This window comes from Salvelinus namaycush, chromosome 8 (genome assembly GCF_016432855.1).
Source record: "Salvelinus namaycush isolate Seneca chromosome 8, SaNama_1.0, whole genome shotgun sequence".
NCBI classification, from domain to species: Eukaryota; Metazoa; Chordata; class Actinopteri; order Salmoniformes; family Salmonidae; genus Salvelinus; species Salvelinus namaycush.
In genome coordinates, this window is record NC_052314.1 from 25,304,475 (window position 1) to 25,321,679 (window position 17,205).

Here is a 17,205-nt window from a genome sequence, read left to right on the forward strand (position 1 = left end):
TAACAGTCTTGAAGGAGTTTCCACATATACTAAGCACTTGAAGGCTGCTTTTCCTTCACTCTGACGCCCAATTCAACCCAAACCATCTCAATTGGGTTGAGGTAGGGTGATTGTGGAGGCCAGGACATCTGATGCAGCACTCCATCATGCTCCTTCTTGGTCAAATAGCCCTTACACAGCCTGGAGGTGTGTTGGGTCATTGTCCTGTTGAAAAACAAATGATAGTCCCAATATGCGCAAACCAGATGGGATGGCATATCACTACAGAGTGCTGTGGGAGCCATGCTTGTTAAGTCTGCTTTGAATTCTAAATAAATCACTGACAGTGTCACCAGCAAAGCACCCCCACATCCTCACAACTCCTCCTCCATGCTTCATGATGGGAACAACACATGGAGAGATCATCCGTTAAAACTTCTTAGGGATAGCCCCTTTTTTTCAATTTTCGCCTAAATGACATACCCAAATCTAACTGCCTGTAGCTCAGGCCCTGAAGCAAGGATATGCATTTTCTTGCTACCATTTGAAAGGAAACACTTTGAAGTTTGTGGAAATGTGGATTGAATGTAGGAGAATATAACACAATAGATCTGGTAGAAGAAAATACAACCAGTCTTTTTCTACCACCATTTTTGAAATCCAAGAGAAATCACTCTGGTTGTAATTCTGATAGTGTCCACAGGATGGCAGCAGTATATGTGCAAAGTTTCAGATAGATAACTTGAAGTATGAGTGAACTACAATACTTTTAGTGTGAAGTCCCCAGGTACATTTGGGCAAATCGTGAAGGAGACATTCGCATTCATATTACATTTTTCTGCAAGAATATCGTCAAATTTGTATACTTGGACTTTGATTTAGCTTTCCAAGTATTAGTAGCCATATTATAAGTTCAACATTTGCAAAACAACTAGTTTTCATAACTTCATAACTCTGAATATCCTTATAATTTCTGTCCAAAATGAAAAGGCATGCTGTCGTACAAGGTTAGTAGCACATTTTACGACATATACATGGTTTCCCATAAAGCCCAGCTCTCTGGCTATCGAGCTAGCTTTGTTTGACCTCGATTGGTGCTTATTTGACAAAGATACAGTCGTTCAAGTGATGACCGCCCGCGTCATTGGCATGCCATGAAGGAGGTGAATTTGGAGGTGAATTTATCAAACCTATCGTGGTGAAAAAAGTGTTTTGTTGTTAGGAGCTCTTCTCAAACAATAGCATGGCATTTTTTTCGCAGTAATAGCTACTAGCTAGTAAATTGGACAGTGCAGTTATATTAACAATAATTTAAGCTTTCAGCCGATAAGACACTTATATGTACCGACATTTGTTGTTTCTCTAAAATCTGCGATCTTGACATAACATGCTGCATGATTTACAACTGTCCTGTTGGCGGGACGCCGATCCTTAAGAAGTCCTACTCTGCGTCTCACAAAGACACGGCAGTTGGAACCAGAAATGTCAAATTTGGACTCATCAGACCAAAGGACAGACTTCCACCGGTCTAATGTCCATTGCTCATGTTCTTGCCCCAACAAGTCTCTTCTTATTATTGGTGTTCTTTAGTAGTGGTTTCTTTGCAGCAATTCAACCATGAAGGCCTGATTCATGCAGTCTCCTCTGAATAGTTGATGTTGAGATGTGTCTGCTACTTGAACTCTGTGAAGCATTTATTTGGGTTGCAATCTGAGGTACAGTTAACTCCAATGAACTTATCCTCCGCAGTAGAAACTCTGGGTCTTCCTTTCCTGTGGCGGTCCTCATGAGAGCCAGTTTCATCATAGTGCTTGATGGTTTTTGTGACTGCACTTGAAGAACCTTTCAAAGTTATTGAAATTTTCCGTATTGACTGACCTTCATGTCAAAGTAATGATGGACTGTCTTTTCTCTGCTTATTTCAGCTGTTCTTGCCATAATATGGACTTGGTCTTTTACCAAATAGGGCTATCTTCTGTATACCACCCCTACCTTGTCACAACACAACTGATTGGCTCAAACGCATTAATTAAGAAGGAAAGAAATTCAACAAATCAACTCTTAACAAGAATCCCAAATATAAAATATATTTTGATTTGTTTAACACTTTTTTTATTTGTACATGATTCCATATGTGTTATTTCATAGTTTTGATGTCTTCGCTATTATTCTACAATGTAGAAAATAGTACAAATAAAGAAAAAACCTTGAATGAGTAGGTGTGTCCAAACGTTTGACTGGTAATATATATATACAAATCAATTTGTATATATATATATATATATATATACAAATCAATTTGTATATATATATATATATATATCCACTGCCCAGTGTTAAGTCTGCTACTCTGAGAGGCTTTAATACCTCACACCTCTTCGTTATCTCTCTCCCTCTATCCCTCTCTTTATCTCTCCTTCTGGGTCCATCTCTGTCTCCACAGCTGTGTGTGTGTGTGTGTGTGTGTGTGTGTGTGTGTGTGTGTGTGTGTGTGTGTGTGTGTGTGTGTGTGTGTGTGTGTGTGTGTGTGTGTGTGTGTGTGTGTGTGTGTGTGTGTGTGCGTGCGTGCGTGCGTGCGTGCGTGCGTGCGTGCGTGCGTGCGTGCGTGCGTGCGTGCGTGCGTGCGTGCGTGCGTGCGTGCGTGCGTGCGTGCGTGCGTGCGTGCGTGCGTGCGTGCGTGCGTGCGTGCGTGCAGTATCACAGCTTGAGTATGAAGCACAGAAACCATCTAATGCAATAAGTAAATGACTCTTTCTACCAGAGTGTGAGCACACACACACATACATAGATAGAATATCTACACGCATACTCCCTCACACACCTGTGTGAAAGCGAAACATAACTTTTGCTCTGATTTACACATACTTCTATTTTGACTCTATGTTCAGCACATACACACACATACACTTTACACGGCATACCAGTCTGACGTGCTGTTGTGTGAGTACAGGAAAATATAGTTGTCCACAGGGATCCTTCTGGTTGCATGTCCTTGAATCGGGCCTCAGTGGAGAGAGGAGGAAGAAGCGAGAGAGAATAGGAGAGACTAGAGGAGCCACTATGAAAATTCACAATGTACTGCAGCATTAAAACGGGGGAAATTAACGTCCATTTACGTAGAAGGGATTTCAACTAAATGATATCATGTCATGAAATAGCACATTTTGTTTCTACAATGTGAACCTGAGTATGGACAGGGGGTAGAGGGAGGAGAGAGAGAGGATAATGGATGGTGTTATGGAGGCTGGAGACAGTTGTCTCTTCATTATGTTAAAAGTGACACACACACATACAGCAGCTTCAACTGCTAACACCCCAACAGTTCTTTGACAGGCCTACAGAAACTTCTTGTCACACTGGCAGTTTCCAACCTGAACACACACACTCTGTCCTTACCAGTAGAAACCAGTACCCACATACACGTACACACGTACACACGTACGTACACAAACATACACTACTGTAATACTGTATGACTCCACACAGGACTGTCTTTTGTCTACAGCGGTTCCGGCTATTTAAAACTGCGGTAACTTATATTAAGTCCTATTGTATCTTTTACTATTATTAAAGGATAGACTCTGATGTTTGTGGATGACTGCGTTTTCTGTTGTTTCTTAACCCATTTAATCCCATGGTTCACAATAGTGACAACACAAAGCTTTAGTACTCTAGAGAAGTTGTACTTATAAACAAATGTGTCATATATTATTCTTTATCAACGTGTCTAGTATCATTTAGAGAAGTTTTATATGATTTCTCAAAATGGTCGCAATACCACAATCATTTCTGCAATGTGTACTTGTACAGACAGATTTGGCACCAGAAGTCTAACAGTCTAAAATAAACAACGGAGCGGCTGCGGATCCAAATTCTCTGGAACCGTCTTCCCAACAGCTAATAGTCAGAAGCTTCTGCAAATGTGCTGGATTCTCTACTTCACGCACAGTCTCTGCTCTACTCGTTTGGCTGCCCAGAGAACAGGCTAGGATACTCTGATGAATGGAGAATGGTGCTAATAAAGTTAGATCAAAGTGGAATCAATGTCTGCTAGATCACATATTGCTATTATTCTAGGCTACATAACACAACCGGCAAAAAAAAAAAAATGTAATGAGATTTTAGGATGATTGTGCAAGTGGTCAAATTTTTCTCTCATACGGCCAAAACTCAAATCAAATACACCAAATACAACTGGTGTAGACTTTACCGTGACTTGCAGAGTTTAATAATAAAAATAAAATAAGAAGAATAAAATAACAATATAAATTTTCTGTACAAAATAAGATAAGCACAATAAAAGTCACTATATAGCAAACTAGGGTTGGAACTCGTAAGATGTCGACCTTCTTCATCGGCGCCATCCAACAGCGCCCTCCAGTATAGGCAAAATATGTGCTTTGATTGAAACAAAACACAGGTAGCCTATGTCAGGGGTTTTCAAACCTGTCCTCAGGGACCCTCAGCCATTCCAAGTATTTTAACTTTTCAAAGCTAGCACACCTGAATCAACTTGTCTACTAAGTACAAGCCCTTGGTTAGGGGTTTCGTCTATAAGGGATACAGCTTTTGTCAAAATTGACTTTTCGTAGCAGGTTTAGGAGAACTTACACAGCAGGTTAGGATAATTAAAGTAACAGGTTAGGAGAATTAGGTTACGGTTAGGAAAAGGATTATGGTTAGCTAAAATAAAAATAAAAATGCAACTGTTGATGTCAATTTGACAAAAGCTGTATCCCATCTAGACATGACCTTGTTAGGTGACTCAGGTGAGCTAGTTCAGGGCTACAAAAAAATTGTGAAACGTCTGGGGGTTCCCAACCGCAGGCATACGCTACAGCTTGTTAACAACATCTGTTCTAAAATTCGCTCACAGTACATCATTCAAAACAACACTGTAGGAAACAACACTGTACATAAATCAAATCAAATTTTATTGGTCACATACACATATTTAGTAGATTTTATTGCGGGTGTAGCGAAATGCTTGTGTTCCTAGCTCCAACATAGACAGAAAAGTGCATAGTTTTATGACAACACAGTAGTCTGAAACTCTTTTGCAGGCAACTTCAGGCAAGTTGCATTATGCTGGCTTGCAAAGTTATATGTAATTCCTATTGGAATCCAGCCAGAGTTAGGATATCCCAAAATGTGAACTCATGCAACCTACATTTAGAATGACTTCCAAGGTAGGGAAACATGATAAATGATACTACCTAAACCATCTAAATAGGAACAACCATCTCAGTAACGGGTGCAATAAGTCAACCTACTAACAGATTGGATTCGTTTTGTAATGTATGTTATTTATCTTTGTGTAGAATAAAATCAATCAATCAATGTGCAGGCAAAAACACACATTGAAACAAACTATTCTAAAAACCAACCTGCCATACAGCATGCTGAGAAATATGATAATGATGTGCGTGGTTTTTGAGAGTGTGTGTGATGATCGCACCTTAATCAAAATATTGGGTACAATTTTCTTTTTACCATTATAGATTATCTGTACATGTACCCTAAAAGGTATAGAACAGTACCATGTGAGGTGACATGTGTAGCGCTGAAAGTACATTAAAGCCCAAAAAGCTGATCTACTCCCTAAAAATAAATGTTTTATAATTTAAAAAACAATACTGTACCCTAACTGTAACTTTCTTTCTGAAAGTGTGGGTAATTAGGTTTAGGTGGGTAAGTGGACTGAGGTATACAGTGAATAGAGATGGAGGAATAGGGTTAAATGTCTGTTCATTGTGCTATAGGCAGAGTACTGTATGTTCCCATTGGTCACAATTGTGACCGAGAATAAAACATACTTTTTCACATATTTTTCAGTATTATTTATTAAAAAGCAGTATGGATTACATGTAAGTGTTACTAATGGCATAATATTTGCATAGTGGCATGTCTGGAATAAAATTGGGGACAAATGGGTTAACTTGAATGTGAAACAACCACTATGTCAGCCCAATTTGGGGAGGGAGGGAGAGAAAAGGGAGAGAGGGAAGGGGCGAGAGAACGAGTGCAGAAGGGTGATCGATTTAGCCTCTTTGTCAACAACCTGGCACTGGAGAGAATAAGAGAGACAGGGAGGGAGGGAGGGAAAATGAGGTGGAAATGAAAAAGGGGAGATAGACATGGGGAGAACAAGGGGCAGAGTGGCGGCAGAGAGAAAGAGAGAGCGGTGGGAAGTTGAGGCCTTGCTCTTTTGTCTATTGGCTGTTGGCTGCCAACTCTATTCTCTGCCCCATTATGAAGGTTTATGAGAGAGACGAGTGTGGGGAGGGAGAGAGAGAGCTGGGATTGATGCTATATATTTATCCCATAATAATAATCATAAAGGTGGTGGGAGGAGCTGCTGTCCTCGGTGTGGTATGTACTGATACACTCATCCCTCTGTCTCTCCATCCTTATCTCTATCTTACCCTCGCTCTGTTCTTCTCACTCTCTGTCTCTCCATCCTTATCTCTATCTTACCCTCGCTCTGTTCTTCTCACTCTCTGTCTCTCCATCCTTATATCTATCTTACCCTCGCTCTGTTCTTCTCACTCTCTGTCTCTCCATCCTTATCTCTATCTTACCTTCGCTCTGTTCTTCTCACTCTCTGTCTCTCCATCCTTATCTCTATCTTACCCTCGCTCTGTTCTTCTCACTCTCTGTCTCTCCATCCTTATCTCTATCTTACCCTCGCTCTGTTCTTCTCACTCTCTGTCTCTCCATCCTTATCTCTATCTTACCCTCGCTCTGTTCTTCTCACTCTCTGTCTTTCTCTGTCTGTGTATCTGTATTGATACCTTTACTGCACCAAATGGACTCTCCCTCAAACTATAAACCCAGTCACCCCTTATCTCCTCTCCCTCTCCCCCTCTCGCTGTCTCTCTCTCTCACACACACACACTCTCTCTCTTGTTTTTCTCCTAGCGCTGAGCGATTAACTGAAATATCTGTTATTTTTTCATTTTTAAATAACTAATTAACCAACGTTGGTTTATTATTTGAATTGCATTTAGTTCGTTATTTTCCTGTGAGCTCAATATGCACATTGCACAGTTTCTCTACATATAAATCAGATCCAGACTGAACTGTGCGATGTACTGTGGTAGGGAGTTGTAGTTTCCCACAGGCCAATATTCTACATAGTTTAGCGCATAAACGTGGTAATTAACTACAATGACCATAATCCATTGAGCATCTACCTGTCCGGTCTGTATTTCTTTTACACCTGCTACTGAAGAGACAAAAGAATGTGCGACCTTCAGGTGATATAGAGAGCAGCTGTTGCTTCGCAAGGTATCTCTACCTGAAAATACATGACCTAAGTGATTGATAATTGGTATTCAGCAGTCATAAAGGTATGCCTTACTTACTTTAAAGAACTACTAAATAGTTATTTTGTCAGACAGCATAGGCAGAAGCTCAATAGAGATTACATGATGACTTGGAATGAAATAATAAAGTCATCAACTAAAACAAATGTAATATACACAACAACTGAAATATTTTATTAAAGTGAAGTAATGTGAATAAATGATGGTTAATAGCAGTAATGGGTAGTCACTACCATCATGGGACTTTTATTCATTGTTTTATTCTGTATTGTTACAGCATTCAACCCACATTATGCATAGTGCATTTAATGTACAGTGACAAGAAAAAGTATGTGAACCCTTTGGAAATACCTGGATTTCTGCATAAATCGGTCATACAATTTGATCTGATCTTCATCTAGGTCACAGCAATAGACAAACACATTCTGCTTAAACTAATAACACACAAACAATTATACGTGTTCATGTCTTTATTGAACACACTGTGTAAACATTCACAGTGCAGGGTGGAAAAGTATGTGAACCCTTGGAGTTAATAACTAGTTGACCCTCCTTTGGCAGCAATAACCTCAACCAAACATTTTCTGTAGATGCAGATCAGATCTGCATAATGGTCAGGAGGAATTTTGGACAATTCCTCTTTACAAAACTGTTTCAGTTCAGCAATAGTCTTGGGATGTCTGGTGTGAACTGCTCTCTTGAGGTCATACCACAGCATCTCAATTGGGTTGAGGTCAGGACTCTGACTGGTCCAGTCCTGTCACGATCGTTATAATGAGTGGACCAAGATGCAGCGTGGTATGGTTCCATCCCCTTTATTTTAAGTGAAACTCAAAGAAAACAATAAAGCGCAAAACAAAACGTGAAGCTAATGTAGTGCAACTATACATAGACAAGATCCCACAAAGCACAAAGGGGAAATGGCTGCCTAAATATGATCCCCAATCAGAGACAACGACAAACAGCTGCCTCTGATTGGGAACCATACCTGGCCAACATAGAAACATAATCCCCTAGATGACCCACCTCTAGTCACACCCCGACCTAACCAACATAGAGAATAAAAAGCTCTCTAAGGTCAGGGCGTGACAACTCCAGAAGGCCTATTTTCTTCTGTTGAAGCCATTCTGTTGTTGATTTACTTCTGTGTTTTGGGTCGTTGTCCTGTTGCATCACACAACTTCTGTTGAGCTTCAATTGGCGGACAGATAGCCTAACATTCTCCTGCAATATGTCTTGATAAACTTGGGAATTCATTTTTCCGATGATAGCAAGCTGTCCAGGACCTGAGGCAGCAAAGCAGCCCCAAACCATGATGCTCCCTCCACCATACTTTACATTTGGGATGAGGTTTTGATGTTGGTGCGCTGTGCCTTTATTTCTCCACACATAGTGTGTGTTCCTTCCAAACAACTCAACTGTAGTTTCATCTGTCCACAGAATATGTTGCCAGTAGCACTGTGGAACATCCAGCTGCACTTTTGCAAAACAGCAATGTGTTTTTAGACAGCGGTGGCTTCTTCCGTGGTGCCCTCCCATGAACACCATTCTTGTTTAGTGTTTTACGTATCGTAGACTCATCAACAGAGATGTTAGCATGTTCCAGAGATTTCTGTAAGTCTTTAGCTGGCACTAGGATTCTTCTTAACCCCATTGAGCATTCTGCGCTGTGCTCTTGCAGTCATCTTTGCAGGACGTCCACTCCTAGGGAGAGTAGAAACACTGCTGAACTTTCTCCATTTATAGACAATTTGTCTTATCGTGGACTGATGCACATCAAGGCTTTTAGAGATACTTTTGTAATCCTTTCCAGCTTTATGCAAGTCAACAAATCTTAATCTTAGGTCTTCTGAGATCTCATTTGTTTGAGGCATGGGTCACATCAGGCAATGCTTCTTGTGAATAGCAAACAACATTTTTGTGAGTGTTTTTTATAGGGCAAGGCAGCTCTAACCAACATCTCAATCTTGTCTCGTTGATTGGACTCCAGGTTAGCTGACTCCTGACTCCAATTAGCTTTTGGAGACATCATTAGCCTAGGGGTTCACATACTTTTTCCAACCTACACTGTGAATGTTTAAATGATGTATTCAATATAGACAAGAAAAATACAACAATTTGTGTGTTATTAGTTTAAGCACACTATGTTTGTCTATTGTTGGGACTTAGATGAAGATCAGATCAAATTTGATGACCAATTTATGCTGAAATCCAGGTAATTCCAAAGGGTTCACATACTTTTTCTTGCCACTGTAAAACATTTTTTTAAATCGAAACTGAAATCTGTGATTAGTTTTTTTATAACAGACTTCAAAAAGCACTAACCATGTAGCAATACTTTCTCCCATTGTCTCTCTCTACACCTCTCTTTTTTCTCCATCTATCTATTTCACTGCAGTTATTTGGACCTCATGCAGATTTCTGAGTCTCCCTCCTTTCCTTTTTCACCTTCCCTTGTCACTCTTTTCTTTTTTTACTATCGTATAGCTTTAATATGAGGTAAACAATACAATGAGGCTTCAATTGCAACTATATAATAGAAGAAGCCAAGCAAACCCCCGTGACGGGCACCTTGTCTTTCTTTCCCCTCTCTCTCTCCTCTCATCTCTCTCTTTGGCAGCATCTGTGTTTTTATTATCTAGCGTCACCTGCGCCAGGATGGGTCAGACACTGCAGTGGATCTTCTTCCATCCCCCCACCCCTGGTGGGGGGGATGTTATGTATCACTGAGAATGTAAGCTGTAAGGGAAGAGAGAAGACCAGACATGATGCGTCAATGCCAGAGAACACCAGGCCTGGGATGTGCTGCCAGCTCCCAGGAACCTAAGCTGGATGTGTCACCAGGGCAGAGACATAACAAAGACAGGGCTACGTCTCTATAGTCTAACATTGACCTCTCCTTTCCTCTGCTCTCCTCTCATCTCTCCTCTCCTCTGCTCTCCTGTGCTCTGCACTCCCCTCCTCTCCTGTCCTCTCCTCTCCTCTGCTCTGCACTCCCCTCCTCTCCTCTGCTCTCCTCTCCTCTGCTCTGCTCTGCTCTGCTCTGCTCTGCACTCCTCTCCTCTCCTTCTTCCCTTCCTCTGCACTGATCTGAAATAACTGAACAGCAAAGTCCTGGTAAGCACACCCATCAAATTGTTTCCTACTTGCCTGCATTTTAAAATCGGTGCAAGGAAAGAAAGCCACGATAGACTATTGAGACAAAGGAGAGGAAAAGAGCAGACAACTCTGGATGATGAACACCTGTAGATTTGGAACAGCCCACCAGTGACCTGGAACCCATTGACCCCCTAGGACCAAACAATTAAACCAGGCAATTAAACACGGTGCGTCAGTCATACTGCAGCTGGCATACAGCATTACAAGATTATCTGAAAGTCCCATAAGATATGAACATTTATAATGAATATGCTCTGTTTAACTGATTGAGGAAACTTTTTTTGTACTTATATTTGTATATTGTTTTTTGTGGTTTTCATACAAGCCCTTTTGGTTTCCAACCTCACCTGCACACTGTTTTCACCAGTTTTTTATCTACTGTTTTGTCTTTCACTTCAAATCAAATAACATTTTATTGGTCACATACACATATTTAGCAGATGTTATTGCGTGTGTAGCGAAATGCTTGTGTTCCTAGCTCCAACAGTGCAGTAGTATATAACAATTCACAATAATACACACAAATCTAAAATCGTAAAAGAATGGAATTAAGAAATATATAAATATTAGGACAAGCAATGTCAGAGTGGCATTGACTAAAATACAGTAGAATAAAATACAGTATATACCTATGAGATGGTTAAAGCAGTATCTGAACATTATTAAAGTGGCCAGTGATTCCAAGTATATGTATATAGGGCAGCAGCCTCTAAGGCGCAGGGTTGAGTAACCGGGTGGTAGCCGGCTAGTGATGGCTATTTAACAGTCTGATGGCCTTGAGATATAAACTGTTTTTCAGTCTCTCAGTCCCAGCTTTGATGCACCTGTACTGACCTCACCATCTGGATGATAGTGGGGTGAACAGGCCGTGGCTCGGGTGGTTGATGTCCTTGATGATCTTTTTGGCCTTGCTGTGACATCGGGTGCTGTAGGTATCCTGGAGGGCAGGCAGTGTGCCCCCGGTGATGCGTTGGTGATACACTACCCTCTGGAGAGCCCTGTGGTTACGGGCGGTGCAGTTGCTGGATGCTCTCATCCTGTCGGGCTACATCTGTAAATGTTTTTGAGGGTATTAGGGGCCAAGCAAAATTTCTTCAGCCTCCTGAGGCTGAAGAAGCGCTGTTGCGCCTTCTTCACCACACTGTCTGTGTGGGTGACCATTTCAGATTGTAAGTGATGTGTACGACGAGGAACTGAAAGCTTTCCACCTTCTCTACTGCGGTCCCATCTATGTGGATAGTGACGTGCCCCCAGTGTAGTTTCCTGAAGTCCATGATCAGCTCCTTCATTTTTTTTATGTGGAGGGAGAGGTTATTTTCCTGGCACCACTCTGCCAGGGCCCTCACCTCCTCCCTGTAGGCGGTCTCGTCATTGTTGGCAATCAGGCCTACTACTGTTGTGGAGTCTGCAAACTTGATGCTTGAGTTGGAGGCGTGCATGGCCACTCAGTCATGGGAGAACAGGGAGTACCGGAGGGGGCTGAGCTCGCACCCTTGTGGAGCCCCTGTGTTTTGAGGATCAGCGAAGTGGAGGTGTTTGTTTACTACCTTCACCACCTGGGGGTGGCCCGTCAGGAAGTCCAGGACCCAGTTGCACAGGGCGGAATTCAGATACAGGGCCCTGAGCTTAATGATGAGCTTGGAGGGTACTACGGCTGAGATATAGTCAATGAACAGCATTCTTACGTAGGTATTCCTCTTGTCCAGATAGAATAGGGCAGTCTGCAGTGCGATGTCGATTGTATCATCTGTGGATCTATTGGGTCGGTAAGCAAATCAAATAAAAAATCGAATCAAATTATATTAGTCACATTTGCCAAGTACAACAGGTGTAGACCTTACAGTGAAACGAGCCCTTAACCAACAATGCAATGCAGTCTTAAAAGATACGGATAAGAATAAGAAATAAAAGCAACAAGTAATTAAAGAGCAGTAGTAAAATAACAATAGCGAGACTATATACAGGGGGGTACCAGTACAGAGTCAATGTGCAAGGGCACCGGTTAGTTGAGGTTATATGTACATGTAGGTAGAGTTATTAAAGGGACTATGCATAGATGATAACAACAGAGAGTAGCAGCGGTGTAAAAGAGGGGGAAAGGGAGGTTGGGAAATGCAAATAGTCTGGGTAGCCATTTGATTAGATGTTCAGGAGTCTTATGGCTTGGGGGTAGACGCTGTTTAGAAGCCTCTTGGACCTAGACTTGGCACTCCGGTACCGCTTGCCGTGCTGTAGCAGAGAGAACAGTCTATGACTAGGGTGGCTGGAGTCTTTGACAATTTTTAGGGCCTTCTGACACCGCCTGGTATAAAGGTCCTGGATGGCAGGAATCTTGGCCCCAGTGATGTACTGGGCCGTTCGCCCAACCCTCTGTAGTGCCTTGCGGTCTGAGGCTGAGCAGTTGCCATACCAGGCAGTGATGCAACCAGTAGAGGATTTCATCGATGGTGCAGCTGTAGAACCTTTTGAGGATCTGAGGACCCATGCCAAATCAGTCTGCCGAGTGAGAATAGGTTTTGTCGTGCCCTCTTCACGACTGTCTTGGTGTGCTTGGACCATGTTAGTTTGTTGGTGATGTGGACACCAAGGAACTTGAAGCTCTCAACCTGCTCCACTGCAGCCGCATCGATGAGAATGGGGGCGTGCTTGGTCCTCTATTTCCTGTAGTCCACAATCATCTCCTTTGTCTTGATCATGTTGAGGGAGAGGTTGTTGTCCTGGCACCACATTGCCAGGTCTCTGACCTCCTCACTATAGGCTGTCTCGACGTTGTCGGTGATCAGGCCTACCACTGTTGTGTCATCTGCAAACTTAATGATGGTGTTGGAGTTGTGCCTGGCCGTGCAGTCATGAGTGAACAGGGAGTACAGGAGGGAACTGAGCACGCACCCCTGAGGGGCCCTTGTGTTGAGGATCAGCGTGGCGGATGTGTTGTTACCTACCGTTACCACCTGGGGGCGGCCCGTCAGGAAGTCCAGGATCCAGTTGCAGAGGGAGGTGTTCAGTCCCAGGGTCCTTAGCTTATTGATGAGCTTTGAGAGCACTATGGTGTTGAACGCTGAGCTGTAGTCAATGAATAGCATTCTCACATAGGTGTTCCTTTTGTCCAGGTGAGAAAGGGCAGTGTGGAGTGCAATAGAGATTGCATCATCTTTGGATCTGTTGGGACGGTATGTAAATTGGAGTGGGTCTAGGGTTTCTGGGATAATGGTGTTGATGTTAGCCATGACCAGCCTTTCAAAGCACTTCATGGCTACAGACGTGAGTGCTACGGGTCAGTAGTCATTTAGTCAGGTTTCCTTAGTGTTCTTGGGCACAGGGACTATGGTGGTCTGCTTAAAACATGTTGGTAATACAGATTCGAACAGGGAGAGGTTGAAATTGTCAGTAAAGACATTTGCCAGTTGGTCAGCTCATGCTCGCAGTACACGTCCTGGTAATCCGTCTGGCCCTGCGGCCTTGTGAATGTTGACCTGTTTAAAGGTCTTATTCACATCGGCTGTGGAGCGTGATAACACAGTCTTCCAGAACAGCTGGTGCTCTCATACATGTTTCAGTGTTATTTGCCTCGAAGCGAGCATAGAAGTAGTTTAGCTCGTCTGGTAGACTCGTGCCACTGGGCTGCTCTTGGCTGTGCTTCCCTTTGTAGTCTCTAATGGTTTGCAAGCCCTGCCACATCCGACAGGCGTCAGAGCCAGTGTAGTACGATTCGATCTTCGTCCTGTATTGACGCTTTGCCTGTTTGATGGTTCGTCGGAGGGCTTAGCGGGATTTCTTATAAGCTTCAGGGTTAGAGTCCCGCTCCTTAAAAGCGGCATCTCTATCTGCTTCATCTGACCACTTTTTTATTGATCGAGTCACTGGTGCTTCCTGCTTTAATTTGTGATTTTAAGCAGGAATCAGGAGGATAGAATTATGGTCAGATTTGCCAAATGGAGGGCGAGGGGGAGCTTTGTATACGTCTCTGTGTATGGAGTAACGGTGGTCCAGAGTTTTTGTCCCCTCTGGTTGCACATTTATCAGGCTGATAGAAATTTGGTAAAACAGATTTAAGTTTCCCTGCATTAAAGTTCCCGGCTACTAGGAGCGCCGCCTCTGAGTGAGCTTTTTCTTGTTTACTTATGGCGGAATACAGCTTTTTCAATGCGGTCTTAGTGCCAGCCTCAGTCTGTGGTGGTATGTAAACAGCTACGAAAAATATAGATGAAAACTCTCTAGGTAGATAATGTGGTCTACAGCTTATCATGAGATATTCTACCTCAGGCGAGCAATAGCTTGAGTCTTCCTTAGATATTGTGCACCAGCTGTTATTTACACAAATACATAGTCCGCCCCCCCTTGTCTTAACAGAAGCCACTGTTCTATCCTGCCAGTACAGCGTATAACCAGCCAGCTGTATGTTGATAGTGTCGTCGTTCAGCCACAACTCCGTGAAGCATAAGATATTACAGTTTTGAATGTCCTGTTGGTAGTTTAATCTTCCGCGTAGGTCATTTATTTGGTTTTCCAGAGATTGCACGTTTGCTAGCAGAATGGAAGGAAGTGGGGGTTTATTCGATCGCCTACGAATTCTCAGAAGCCCACCCTTTGGCCCCTTTTCTCCACCTTCTCTTCATGCAAATTACAGGGATCTGGGCCTGTTCCCGGGAGAGCAGTATATCATTCACGCTGGGCTCGTCAGACTCGTTAAAGGAAAAATAGGATTCTGCCAGTCCGGGGTGAGTAATCGCAGTCCTGATGTCCAGAAGTTATTTTTGGTCATAAGAGACAGTAGCGGCAAAATGATGTACAAAATAAGTAACAAAATACGTTACAAACAACGCAAAGAAACTAACTAAAAACACAATTGGTTGGGAACACGTAAAACGTCAACCTTCTCTGGCGCCACCCAAATTGAAGTGGGTCTAGGGTGTCAGGTAAAGTAAGGTAGAGGTGATATGATCCTTAACTAGCCCCTCAAAGCACTTCATGGTGACAGAAGTGAGTGCTATGGGGCAATAGTCATTTCGTTCAGTTACCTTTTCTTTCTTGGGTACAGGAACAATGGTGAACATCTTGAAGCAAGTTGGAACAGCAGACTGGGATAGGGTGAGATTGAATATGTCCATAAACACTCCAGCCAGCTGGTCTGTGCATGCTCTGAGGACGCGGCTAAGGATGCCGTCTGAGCCAGCAGCCTTGCGAGGGTTAACATGTTTAAATGTCTTACCTACGTCGGCCACAGAGCACGAGAGCCCACAGTCCTTGGGAGCGGGACGCGTCGGTGGCACTGTGTTATCCTCAAAGCAGGCAAAGAAGGTGTTTCGCTTGTCCGGTAGCAAGACGTCGGTGTCCACGACGTGGCTGGTTTTCCCTTTGTAATCCGTGGATCCTGCCACATACGTCTCATGTCTGAGCTGTTGAATTGCACTCCACTTTGTCTCTGTACTGACGTTTTGCCTGTTTGATTGCCTTACGGAGGGAATAACTATGCTGTTTGTATTCAACCATATTCCCAGTCACCTTGCCATTGTTAAATGCAGTGGTTCATGCTTTCAGTTTTGCGCGAATGCTGCCATCTATCCACAGTTTTTGGTTTGGGTAGGTTTTAATAGTCACAGTGGGTACAACATCCCCTATACACTTCCTAATGAACTCAGTCACCATGTCCGTGTATAAGTCAATGTTATTCTCAGATGCTATCTGGGACATATCCCAGTCCACGTGATCAAAGGAAATTTGAAGTATGGATTCCGATTGGTCAGACCAGCGTTGAATAGACCTTAGCATGGGTAATTCCTGTTTGAGTTTCTGCCTATAGGAGTCGTGATCTGATTTGCCGAAGGGAGGGCGGGGGAGGGCCTTGTAGGCATCTTGAAAAGGGGAGTAGCAGTGGTTGAGTGTTTTTCCAGAGGGAGTACTACAATCATTGTGTTGATTGAACTTCGGTAGCATTTTCCTCAAATTTGCAGCCTCGGGATGTGGTTTCCAATTTGCATAAAGTGTGTTGGCAGGCCTCCTGAGTCAGACTAGAAGTCCACTCCAAATACCTCTTCTCCGCCAGCCTATGGTGGCCATTCAATTGCCCTTGGGTGTACGAACAAAGGATCCAATTCGGGAAAGTCATATTCCTGGTCGTAATGCTGGTGAGATACCGCCGCTCTGATATCCAAAAGTTCTTTCCGGCTGTATTAACACAAAAAACTTTCTGGGCTAATAATGTAAGAAATATCAAACAAAAAAACCCTGCAAAGCTGCTTAGGAGCTAGAAGCAGAGCTGTCGGCGCCATCTTGTTTTCTTTGGTGAGAATAAATAAAACCTAAAACCTATATATTAAAATATACAGCTTTGTCATTCCAACTTCGGAAGGCTATGTCATAGGCAGTGCTTAATTTGAGTCGGATCCTGCTGAAATAGGGTCAGGCACCTCTCAGTTTTTGAACAGGAACCTATTTGCCAGGATCCGGTACCACCCGTGGCATGAAAAATAACGTTCAATGTTTGCAAGGTAAAAATTCTAATAAAAGCAATAAGCGTTAATTCGAGATCCCCCCTCAGTTATTATCCTTCCCTCTATAAAACGTAGCCTAATATGAACACGTCGATTTTCAGCCCACGTCTGATATTCTAAGAATTGATTTGGATTGGGCCAGCCTGGGTTTATGATTTGCACAACATTGTAGCCTAGAGGTAGTTGTTGTTGTGCGATAGAGAAGGGTGCCTGTATAGCTCACGGAAACAGAATGAGATTCACTTTCT